The sequence below is a fragment of the Bos mutus genome, chromosome 9 (genome assembly GCF_027580195.1).
Source record: "Bos mutus isolate GX-2022 chromosome 9, NWIPB_WYAK_1.1, whole genome shotgun sequence".
NCBI lineage: Eukaryota > Metazoa > Chordata > Mammalia > Artiodactyla > Bovidae > Bos > Bos mutus.
Window position 1 is genome coordinate 63,225,210 of NC_091625.1, and position 13,129 is coordinate 63,238,338.

A 13,129-nucleotide genomic window follows, 5' to 3' on the forward strand; every position below is an offset into this window, starting at 1 on the left:
TCAGTTGGTCACTCCTAACCCTCAGCCCCATGTACGCTTCTTAGGGGTGCAGTGACCTGGAACTAATGAGATGATCTGCAGGAAGAATGTCAAAACAACAATTGGCAATTATGACTTAGTATTTCTTCAGGAAAGAGGAGGCCCTGACTCTACATAACCAGTTACATTTACTGACACAAAAGATACAAGGGAAAATTTCTGGGGAAATATGAGGATTTGATATAAATATCCTCTGGAAGCAAAAACTCCATTTTCTTTAAATGTATGTTTGTTAAAGCATCTTGCCTTTATACTTCTTTGTGGTCTATTCACTGGATTTGATTTCTATCTTTCTTTCCAGCCTTTTACCTGTGTTCTACTCAGGGAATTACTCTCACCTTCACCCTTGGGGCCTGATTTTTGCTATTAACAAACCATGAGCCATTAACTGGGAAAATCACGTTAGCTCCATATACTGTTTGATCCCATCTGCTTCCTGGACTCACAGCTTGATTCTGACACTGAAGCCTAGGATTCTTGCCAAAATTTTCTCTCTTGCCTGAGCTATAAATCCCTCTGTCTGAGCTGCCCTGAGTCCTTAGTCTATTGAGCACATTAACCTTCAATACGGCTCTGTCCCTTGGCTTAGTCTAATACCCTGGATGCTTGACATAATGTCTCTCTTGAATCTTGTGCTGGAGCATATATGTGTGCCTTTGCTTGGGAACTAAGTTAATAAGTTTGAATGGGTCAGAGGTCCACCTTTTGTCCTCAAAACAAGGATGGTTTTGGTGTGTGTTTATAGGCATGTGATTTCACATGGACAAATTCCAAATAAAGCCTCAGGTATTAGCAATTTTGCACTGTCTTTTATTCCAAGGGATTATGCAACAATTTACTAGTATGGAAAAATGAGACAAAAAGAGAAGGAAAAGCAGAGTGCGTAAATGAGGGGAAAAAAAGAAATAGGACTGGAAAAATAAGATTAAATCAAGGATGAGGTTGGGCTTCCCTGGTGGCTCAGATGATAAAGAATCTGCCAGCAATGCAGGAGACCCAGGTTTGATCCCTGGGCAGGGAAGATCTCCTGGAGAAGGGAATGGCAACCCACTCTAGTATTCTTGCTGGAGAATTCCCATTGACAGACAAGCCTGGTGGACTGCAGTCCATGAGTTCACAAAGAAGTGCTGAGATTAGCACACAGAATGCATGCTGAGGCCTGCTATCCTGGCTATACTTGCGCCACAGAGTTGCCTTTGAGTCTTCTACTGCCAACGCAGACAGAGAAACATAAAAATATACATTTTTTTGTGCATGTAATGAAAACACAGTTGTTCAAAAGACGGATGACTATTCTTGATGTGTATCCCTGTGGGGATGTTTTCTGCATTTTCATAGAGACCGTTCTGTGAAATTTAATGAACCACACTATCAGTCATGCTTTCTTGGTAAGACAACAGCTGATATTCTGAGATTGTTCCTCTCAGCATCGTCTCTCAGTGAATATGGCTTACACAGTTATGAAGCACAGTCCAGTCAGTCAGAGATGTTCCACAGGGACCAGACAATGAGGTCAAGCTACACAGTCTTTAGAATTTCAACTTGATCAGGACAAATCAAAGTTTACAATTTGTATGCCACTTATCCAGAATTTGTTAAGTGTTAGTTGCTCAGTAATGTCGGATTCTTTGTGACCCCGTGGACTCCTCTGTCCATGGAATTCTCCAGGCAAGAATACTGGAGTGGGTAACCATTCTCTTCTCCAGGGGATCTTCCTGACCCAGGGATCAAATCTGGGTCTCTTACATTTTTTTGTTGTTGTTCAGTTGCTAAGTTGTGTCTGACTGTTTGTGACCCCGTGAACTGCAGCATCCCAGGCTTCCCTGTCCTTTACTATCTCTCTGAATTTGCTCAAACTCGTGTCCATCGAGCCAGGAAGATTCTCTACCATCTGAGCCACCAGGGAAATTTAGGGAATTCTAAAACAGTGCTTCTCTTAATGGATACTCTCTGGGAGGCAGTGGGCATGAGTTTATGGTTACTTTATAAGTTCCTAGAGTGCAGACAGTTCATATTACTGGTTAGATTAAGAGTCTTATTCCTTAGATTCTCAGAAACAAACATTTTCAGGTGGGCTGGAAAGTAGGACTGACATTCTCTTTCTAGATTTGGAGATTTTAATAGGGATGCCATTTCCTAATAGAAGTGAACCCAGGTGATTCCCATGCACAGGATAGTATTAATAGTTTTGCTTAGCTCAAACACTGTGAAAAATTAATAATGCAAACAACAAAGTTCTATTCCTTAGAGCCTAATTGCTATAATTTTAGCCTGGACATTTTTTTTTTTTTAGTCTGGACATTTTTTGAAGTGGGTATTGGAAGAAAGTCAACTCATCCATAGCCAATAATTCAGTAAACATCTATGAAATATCTAGCATTAAATATATAATTTCTTGGAGAACGTTTCAAAGGGCATAGTATAAAATGTATCCTACAAATCCCATTGATTTCACTTGTTTCTAAATGGCTATAAGATATATATCAATTAAATTTGGGGTGCTACCCATTCAAAAATGAGGAAATTTGCCTTAGAATAATTAAAGTATCACCAGCTGTCTGGGCAGTAATTAGATCATGGCACATTTTCTCATTGTCTCTTACCTTCAGCTTTTAATTGACTGCATTAATTCTGTGTTTTCACTGAGTTATTTTAATCAAACTTATTTCTACTTAACAACATTGTTCCTCCTACATAACTTAAAATATTATGCAAATTCCTTCTCCCCTTTTCTCTTCCTTTACTTAGAGATCCTTTTTTTTTTTTTTTTTGGTGTGCTGTGTGGCATATGGGATCTTACTTCTCCCACCAGGGACTACACTCATGCCCCCTCCGTTGGAAGTAGGATCTTAACCACTGGGCTGCCAGGGAAGTCCCTAGGTATTTTTTGAGTCTCTTTATCAGGAAGGTGAAATTATCCTAGAGGCTCCTTAGGAGACCTTTGCTTATGTTACATTAGCCAGATCTGTGTCACATAGCCAGGAGTAGATAGAATGGAGACTGGAAAGTGAGTGTTTGACCTTTCCAGTCTGTAGAGTGAGGCACTCCAGAAGATTGGGAATGGGTGTTCAGTTACTAACTGATGATGTTTTCTACAACCTCTCTCTGCACCATGATAAGAAAAGTGGTGGTGGCAGTAGGCTTTAGGTATTCCCTCATACCCAAACATAGGTGTTTGCATTAGCACATGGATGGGAGGGGGCAAGGACCATGCACGGAAATCATTGAACAGAGTTAAAGCAAAGACAGTAGCAGGTTCAAGGCAACTTAGTTCTTTTTTTTTAAATTTTATTTTATTTTTAAACTTTACATAATTTTATTAGTTTTGCCAAATATCAAAATGAATCTGCCACAGGTATACATGTGTTCCCCATCCTGAACCCTCCTCCCTCCTCCCTCCCCATACCATCCCTCTGGGTCGTCCCAGTGCACTAGCCCCAAGCATCCAGTATCGTGCATCGAACCTGGACTGGCATCTCGTTTCATACATGATATTTTACATGTTTCAATGCCATTCTCCCAAATCTTCCCACCCTCTCCCTCTCACACAGAGTCCATAAGACTGTTCTATACATCAGTGTCTCTTTTGCTGTCTCGTACACAGGGTTATTGTTACCATTTTTCTAAATTCCATATATATGCATTAGTATACTGTATTGGTGTTTTTCCTTCTGGCTTACTTCACTCTGTATAATAGGTTCCAGTTTCATCCACCTCATTAGAACTGATTCAAATGTATTCTTTTTAATGGCTGAGTAATACTCCATTGTGTATATGTACCACTGCTTTCTTATCCATTCATCTGCTGATGGACATCTAGGTTGCTTCCATGTCCTGGCTATTATAAACAGTGCTGCGGTGAACATTGGGGTACACGTGTCTCTTTCCCTTCTGGTTTCCTCAGTGTGTATGCCCAGCAGTGGGATTGCTGGGTCATAAGGCAGTTCTATTTCCAGTTTTTTAAGGAATCTCCACACTGTTCTCCATAGTGGCTGTACTAGTTTGCATTCCCACCAACAGTGTAAGAGGGTTCCCTTTTCTCCACACCCTCTCCAGCATTTATTACTTGTAGACTTTTGGATCACAGCCATTCTGACTGGTGTGAAATGGTACCTCATAGTGGTTTTGATTTGCATTTCTCTGATAATGAGTGATGTTGAGCATCTTTTCATGTGTTTGTTAGCCATCTGTATGTCTTCTTTGGAGAAATGTCTATTTAGTTCTTTAAGACAACTTAGTTCTAACTCTTCTATTTGCCTTTTAATGTAGCAAGTGACTATATACCTCTTGATAGTTGGCCAATATATCTTTCTGAAGAACTCTTTCACCTGGAGGCATTTCTATAGCCCTTTTGTTCTGAAAATTGAACAGAAAGCCCTCAAATTTGTTATCTTGCCTCTGAATGAGACATTCAATAGAACATATTTTGGAAAATAAAAACACACCACAAAAAGTGGTAAACTTATTATGTATGGAATGGAATAAGTAGGTAGAATAGTCATATCTTTCTCTTCTGTTTTATATTAGTGATTTAATCAAATAAATTATTTTTGTGCTTTTTACTGCATAAAAAGCATACTGGGAAAGACATAGTTACATTTTTCTCATTTGAAACACAACTGCTTTTATCTTAGAAAGGCATCAGAAGAATGTTTTCAACAGCAATCAACCAATGCCTTATCACTAAAGCTTAAAAATAAGATTTCTTTAACCTTTATAAGTGTCTGGGTAGGGCAGACTGCAGGGGTCACTTTAGGTTACTGCTGTCTTCTTAGAAGTCCTTGGCTCAGTCCTCTTCTGTGCATTGATGCCATCTGCAGACTGGTAGCAGATTACAAAACAAGTTTCTACAGAGCTAAGAGTTCCCAAAGTGGGGCTCCATCCAGACTGGCTTCATGAGAATCATCTGGGAACATAATAGGAATGACATTCTCTGGCTTCCTAAACCAAAACTCGGGGTGGGCCCAACACCCTATCACTTAATAAACACTCCTCTTGGCTCACTCAAGCTTGAGAACCACTGGCTCAGACCAGAAATTCTAAATCTTAGCTGTGCATTGGAATCACCTGCAGACCTTTAAAAATACCAGAAGCAGAGCTCTACTCCAGAGCTATTGAAATTGGAGGGAGGGGGTGTGAAAGCAGGAGGAAGAAAGGGATGAACCCAGGCATTGGTACTTCACATGGTTCCCTGGACTGAGAAAGTCAGGCTTCACCTAATTGCGACCCATCCCCTGGACTGGGAATAGCTTGGACCAGACTTCCCTGAACACATGGTGATGTGTCCAAGATAGATGTCTGCACAGCATCATGGTCTTATTGGAAAGTATGATGGCTATTGAGAAGGCCAGCAACAGCATCTTCTCACATGGTCCATAGTTACAATCTCAGGACAGATCCAAATTCATGCTTGTTCCCTCTCTTAATTTTATAAAACCTTTTTATATTGTTACATAGTTTGATTTCATAATTATTGCCTTCTCAATGTCTACTCAATGAATTGAATCATTTTGAAGTTGAAGTGTATGTAATTTTCACAAACTTAAGAAATGTTTCATAAAATCTATGAGGCACTGGTGTTATATAAGCTTAAAATTACCATAGAAACAGACACTGCAGAGCTAAGCTATCAGAGGTGTAGCTGGTGAGTGTGTGATGGTATGTCAAACATGATGAAAACACAACTTTGGGGAGTTGTGCTGAGTATTTTTTGACCTTCTCTGATGACAGAATTTGTGTGAAGATAATTCCAAGGGGGAAAAATGTTCAAAAGATTTTATCCAGCTGTAGTCCATAATTAGTAGACTGCTAGGTCTTTTAGGTACTAGATATAAATACCCTGATTAATGCTGGATAGCCAAATATTTGGGAAATCATGCCAGGTATTTCCTAATTCCTTCCTGGTCACAGAAATGGGAAGAATACCCCAGCTGACAAATCAAACACGGGATACTTGTATTATGCACCTATAAGACACACATGCAAGGTATAGTGCTGGGGACTGTGCAAGAGAAGGAGGAAGATCCCTGCTCTTGAGACGTTTATATTATTGCTGAGACTTGAATCTATGCATGTGAAGTGGTAGCTGAGTCAAGGAACCAATTAAATAACTCTTAAGAGTGTGCATTTGTCAAATGGCTACTGTCAACAGTGAGATTAACAGGTGTTTAGTAGAAGGCTTTGTAGTAGGGGGATGTGGACATACGTCTAGAGGTGTGATTTGGATTAACACAGGAAGGATCATGGAGCAGCGTATTAAGGTGGAGGAAAGGCACAGGCAGAGGTGTAGAGGCTTTTGGAGGTGAAAGATAGCTCAATTTTTTTAATAATTTTTTTTTGGCTGTATTGAGTCTTCATGGCTGCTCTCAGGCTTTCTCTCATTGTGGTCATTTTGGGCTACTGTTTGTTGTGCTTGGGGTTCTTATTGCGGTAGCTTCTCTTGTTGCAGAGTATGGGCTCTAGGGCTCGCAGGCTTCAGTAGTTGTGGGATGTGGGCTCAGTAGCTGGTGGCAGAGGGACTTAGTTGCTCCTCAGCGTGTGGGATCTTCCTGGACCAGCAATTGAACCTGTGTCACCTCCCTCCAATGGCACGCTGATTCTTAACAACTGGACCAGCAGGGAAGTCCCCTGATCTGATTTGGAAGGTAAGGTAAAGTCCATTCCTATTGTGTTTCTGGTTAAAGCATCTGGTATTTTTGCATGCCAAATATGAGTTGAAGACTTGTGGAAAGGAAGTTGGAGATACAGATGTAGGCTGGATCATGGAATTGTTTGTGAGCCCATGTTATGGTCTTAGGCTTTCATCTGTAAAATGGAACTGATGATGTATATCTCAGAAGATTTTAATCAGGATTAAACAGATTAATACATGGCACACAGCAATTGGCTCAGTAAATGTTTTCTGTTATACATAGTATTAGTATTGTTGTTTTATTAGCAACAAGACATCCTTAAAGAATATTAAACAGAAGATATAAATTATCCAGTTTGCATTTAAAAAATTTCCCTGGCTGTCTGTGGAGAATGGACTGATGGCAAAGGAAAGGATAGGTGGAATAGGGAAATTGGGAGGAAATTATGCTAATCTGGTTGAGACCTGGATTAGCCAGTGGAAATGCATTGGATTGGTATCTGTAGTACTTGATTGGGAAGTGTGCAAATGGTGGTGTGAGAATGATGGGAGGAGATGTGTGAATGATGAGGGAAAGTTGTGTGAATAATGGAGGAGGGGAGGTATGTTAATGGTGAGGGCAGGTAGGTGTGTGAATGGCAGCAGGGAGAGGTGTGCAGGAGCCCAGTTATGCAGAGGCTTCCAAGCAGTCAAAAGGGAGTCTGGATTTGACTTGAAGTACAATGCTTGGGCTTCCCAAGTGGAACCAGTTATAAAGAATCTGCCTGCCAATGCAAGGGACACAAGAGACGCAGGTTCAATCCCTGAGTTGGGAAGATCCCCTGGAGTAAGAAATGGCAACCCATTCCAATATTCTTGCCTGGAAAATTCTATTGACAGAGGAGCCTGGTGGGCTACAGTCCATGGGGCCACAAAGAGTCAAACACAACTGAATGACTGAACATACACACACCCACAATGTTTGAGGTGGAGAAGGAAATTGCAAACCATTCCAATATTCTTGCCTGTAAAATTCCATGGACAGAAGAGCCTGGCAGGCTGCAGTCCATGGGGTCACAAAGAGTTGGAACGACAGAGCAACTGAGCATGCATGTACACAGAATGTTTGAGGTGTGAGTATGAGAAAGACTTTTAACTTCAGGTGATGTGGTGCTGATACTGGGGAAGAGGTCAAGGACTGTCAAATGAAATAATAAACAAATGAGGACTGGTTGTGAAAAGGTACAAACAAAGTGTTCTGTCATTCAAAGGAATGCATTGCAGTAAGTGTGTCCATTTTAGATGGAGAAGCCTGGGAGTATAGAACTATACTTGCTCATGTAGTTGAACAACTTCTGAGGTGGTCTCTCTTCTATTTGATTAACACTGTAAAGGAACTTTAATGTTAAAAGCATTAGTTTAATACAATTTTTAAAGCCCATAGTGATAGGTTTTTCTGTTTTTTTATATATATGAGAAAATGATAGCTATATCTGTACGTAACTTTTATAATGTCTTTCTGAAATTTCAACTCATTTTAAGTTCCGTTTTTTGTTTTAAAGTATTTCTTTTAATATCATAACATTTGAAAAACCATCCCCAAAAGGCCAGTTCAGTAAAGTTAGTGGAAGTGAAAGTCGCTCAGTCATGTCTGACTCTGTGACCCATCCAGGCCAGAATACTGGAGTGGGTAGCCTTTCCCTTCTCCAGGGGATCTTCTCAACCCAGGGATCAAACAGGTCTCCTGTATTGCAGGCAGATTCTTTACCAGCTGAGCCACCAGGGACAAATCATTAAATCTTAGAATCCTAGAGTCCTAGAAACATAAGGGCAGCTAAATCTCATCCAGACTTCTACCTCAGGTCAGGTCTTTTCTACAGAGCCCCCAACTCTGCAAAGAGCAACTCATCTCTGAGCTCGTTCACCACTTACACACTCAGGCTGATCTACAGGCAGGCAATACTAATTCTTTATCCTTCAATTGAATCTTATATTAATATAATACCTGCCTTCTTTGAATTTCACACCCTGGCTCTACTTTCATCCTTTGAATTAACAGAGACCTCATCCTCTTCCTTTGGGCTTCCCTTGTAGCTCAGTTGGTAAAGAATCCTCCTATGATGCAGGAGACCTGGGTTCTATTCCTGGGTTGGGAAGATCCCCTGGATAAGGAAATGGCAACTTGTTCCAGTATTCTTGCCTGGAGAATCCCATGGACTGTAGTCTGCCAATCTCCTCTGTCCATGGGATCGCAAGAGTTGGACACGACTTAGCAACTAAACCACCAACCACCACTATCCTCTTCCTTTAAAATATTTCATTATGGTGCACTGAGTTCCTGCATACCTTCACAAGTATTTTCCTTATTTAAATCAAAATGTTTTCTATTTCCTCAAACATTTTAAAATTTTATTTATTTTTTAATTGGAGTAAAATTGCTTTACAATGTCGTGTTAGTTTCTGCTGTATGACAAAGGGAATTAGCTATATATATATACATAATCCTCTTTAGCCTCCCTCCTCAAAATTTTTTTAAATAAAAATATCTGTGTCAGATTACCTTATCAATCTGGCCAACTTCTTCAACTCTAATATTTAATGATCCTCTGATCACTTGAAACTTAATAGTTAAGTAGTAAGAGTGACTAGACTGGCACTGTGGTGCGTGAGTAGCTAAAACCCCTAATTTTCATTTGAATTCAGGAAATTTTCTTCTAGCCTGAATTTGTGTCTTGGTTTTTTTTTTTTTTTTGAACAAAAGTTTAGGATCTTACAATTATCTTTGTTTAAATTTTATTCTTGTGGTTCTGGATATTATTTAAGGATTTTGAAAACACTTTGAATGTTTATTCAGCCAGCCATTGAATTAAGTATATTTTAAGTTGTGTTCAAAATCATGCCTTCTTTGTCTTTATTCATTCATTGGAAAAATGATAGAAAGTCATAAACAAGAACATAGTTCAAGGACACAGCTCTTGGGACTTTTTAGCAGTTTGATGTCAGTACATTAATTTACACTAATGATGTTTAACTGCTCATCAAGCGTAAGGTGTGTCAATAATCACAATGCATGCATTATTTAATGTAGTACAATAATTCTGTGAAGGTGGTATTACAGTATTATTTCATTCTTATAGTTGATAAAAACCCCAAAGCTTAGAAACAAAGTAACCTCTCAGGGTCATATGAGCTATGGAGCAAAGATTTTAACTGAGACAGTCTGAGACTGAGTTCATGCTTTTAATCACTAAATAGTCATCTATTTGAGTCAGCTAATTATATTATCATCCAGCATTTATCCTCTTGATCTCAAGAATGCAACTGAGTATTTTGTCCAACAATGGCCTAAACTACATTTATTTATTTATTCTTTCATTTAACTTACTTTTCTCTCATTTACTGGTATTTTACTTCAATTTACAAAAAGAAAATCAATCTATGTGGAAACATCAGAGTTTCTTTATTTTAAGGATTTGTCCTTCAATATGATGTAAATATATACAGAGTCCCTTTGAATCATTTATTCCTCAATATGAATGAGACTGGCTTTGATTGGAGGAAGAAGGTAAAGCCTCATTGTTTTTTGTCTACGTTCCAAATAGAAATTATGTTGTGGCATAAAGTAAACCTGAATTAAGATAATCAGTATAAATAGGAGTTATTTAGATCATGTATCCCCAGCCTCTGGGATCTAATGCCTGATGATATGAGCTAGAGCTGATGTGACAATATTAATAATAGAAATAAAGTGCATAATAAATGTAATGCACTTGAATCATCTTCAAACCGTCCCCGCCCCTCTGGTTTGTGGAAAAATGGTCCTTGGTGCCAAGAAGGTTGAGGACTGCTGACAGAGGATTCATTAAAGATAAGTTCATAATATTTGAGAAGGAAATAAAAGATAGCAAATAGAAATAAACTTAATTATGGGGGAATATGAAGGTAGGAGGAGAAGGGGATGACAGAGGATGAGTTGGTTGGATGGCATCACCAAGTCTCTGGACAGGAGTTTGAGAAAACTCCAGGAGTTGGTAATGGGCAGGGAAGCCTGGCGTGATGCATTGCATGGGGTTGCAAAGAATTGGACCCGAGTGAGCAACTGAACTGAACTGATGGTCAAATAAAAAGAGGAAGAATTTAGGACATTCATAATTCCACCTTTTAGAGATGATCTTTTTTAGCAGAATATGTTAATTCTGGACCTTTATGTTTCTCTTTTTCTTTTTTAAATTTGTAAGCTTTAGTTTTTAGTGAAGTTTTAGGTCCATTGCAAAATTGAGCAGAAAGTACACAGAGTTCTCTACCCCCTGCCCACACACATGCACAGTCTCCCCAGCTATTGACATTCTCCACCAGAGTGAGACTTTTTTTTTTTTAAAGCAATTGATAAACCTATATTGACTCATCATAGTCACCCAGAGTCCATAATTTACATTAGGGTTACTCTTGGTGGTGTACTTTCTGTGGGATTGAACAAACATACAGTGACCTGCGTTCACCATTATAGCATCATACACAGAGTTTTGCTGTGCTAAAAATCCCCTGTGCCTGTTCTGCCTTGCCTTTTCCTAACCCTGGCAACCACTGATTCTTTTACTGTGTCTATAGTTTTGCCTTTTCCAGAAGGTCATACAGTAGCAATCGTATAGTACGTAGACTTTTCAGACTGGCTTCTTTCATCTAGTAGTATGCATTTGTTTCTTCTATGTCTTTTCGTGGCTTGATAGCTCATTTCTTTTTAACTCTGAATCATATTCCATTGTCTTGATGCACTGCAGCTTATCTATCCACTCACCTACTGAAGGACATCCTGGTGGCTTTTGAGTTTTGGCAGTTATGAATAAAGATAGTATAAACATCGTGTGCAGGTTATTGTGTGGACATAAGTTTTCATTCATTTGGATAAATACCAAGGCACAATTGCAGGATCACGTGGTAAGAATGTGTTTAGTTTTGTAATTGAGGAATGCATTTTAAGTTCAACTGAGCCACATAGAAGTTTGAATTGCAAAGTTATGTTTCTTGAGGTCTCATGGTACCTCATCTCTCTTTCTCTTTTAGTTTTACTTTCTTCTCCAACCTGACTTTTTTTCTGTTCTGTTGCTCTGTTGTAGTTTTGGGTGGTATGTGGTGGTGATCCAGCATGAGTCAACATATAACTTTCCAATTTATTGTACATCATTTTCTGGTGGTCTCTGTTCAGATTCAGGAAGAAAATAATCTGATTGGCTCAACCCAGCCTGTAGGTTTGATTGGTTTCCTCCAGTTTGGGTGTCCAGTCAGCTGGGGCCAAGGGTCAAGGCCAAAGCTCTTAGACCAGCTCTTCAAGAGAGGCTTGTGGGGGGCAACTTTCAAATCAGAGTTTCAGATAGGAGGCTATGCTAGATCTGCACCATTAGATATGCTGATCTCAGTTACCCATTTCTATGGTCTGGTTATTAACAATAATGGTGGTAGTCACTCATTCATGTCTGACTCTTTGCAGTCCCATGGGCTATAGCCTGCTAGGCTTCTCTATCCCAGGCAAGAATACTGGAGTGGGTTGCGATTTCCTTCTCCGGAGGATCCTCCTGACCTAGGGATCAAACCCGGGTCTCCTGCATTGCAGTCAGTCATAGTACTCTCTTTTAATTTCAAAATTATCCTCACTTGAATAGTAAATGATATGTGGACCCTAAGTACAGCCTACTTAGACGTTTTGGCTGGGATTATATGGTTATATTAAAGTGCTGCACTCAGTATGTCAGCGAATTTGGAAAACTCAGCAGTGGCCACAGGACTGGAAAAGGTCAATCTTCATCCCAATTCCCAAGAAGGGGAGTACTAAAGAATATTCAAACCACCAGACAGTTGTGCTCATCACCTATGCTAGTAAGGTTATATTCAAAATCCTTCAAGCTAGGCTTCAGCAGTATGTGAACTGAGAACTTCTAGATGTTAAAGCTGAGTTTAGAAAAGGTAGAGGAATCAGAGATCAAATTGCCAATGTTTGCTGGATCGTAGAGAAAACAAGGGAATTCCAAAAAAGCCTCTATCTCTGTTTCATTGACTATGCTAAAGCCTTTGATGATGTGGATCATAACAAACTGTGGAAAACTCTTAAAGAGATTGAATACCAGACCATCTTATCTGTCTCCTGAGAAACCTGTATGCGGGTCAAGAAGTAACAGTTAGAACCTTTTATGCAACAACTGACTGGTTCAGAATTGAGAAACAAGTACAACCAGACTGTTTATTGTCACCCTGTTTATTTGACTTAAATGCAGAGCACATCATGCACAATGCCAGGCTGGATGAGTTACAAGGTGGAATCAAGATTGCCAGGAAAAATAAAAATTTCAGATATGCAGATGATACCACTTTAATGGCAGAAATCAAAGAGGAAGTAAAGAGCCTCTTGATGAAGGTGAAAGAGAAGAGTGAAAAAGGCAGTTTAAAACTCAATATTAAAAAAACTAAGATCATGGCATCCAGCCCCAT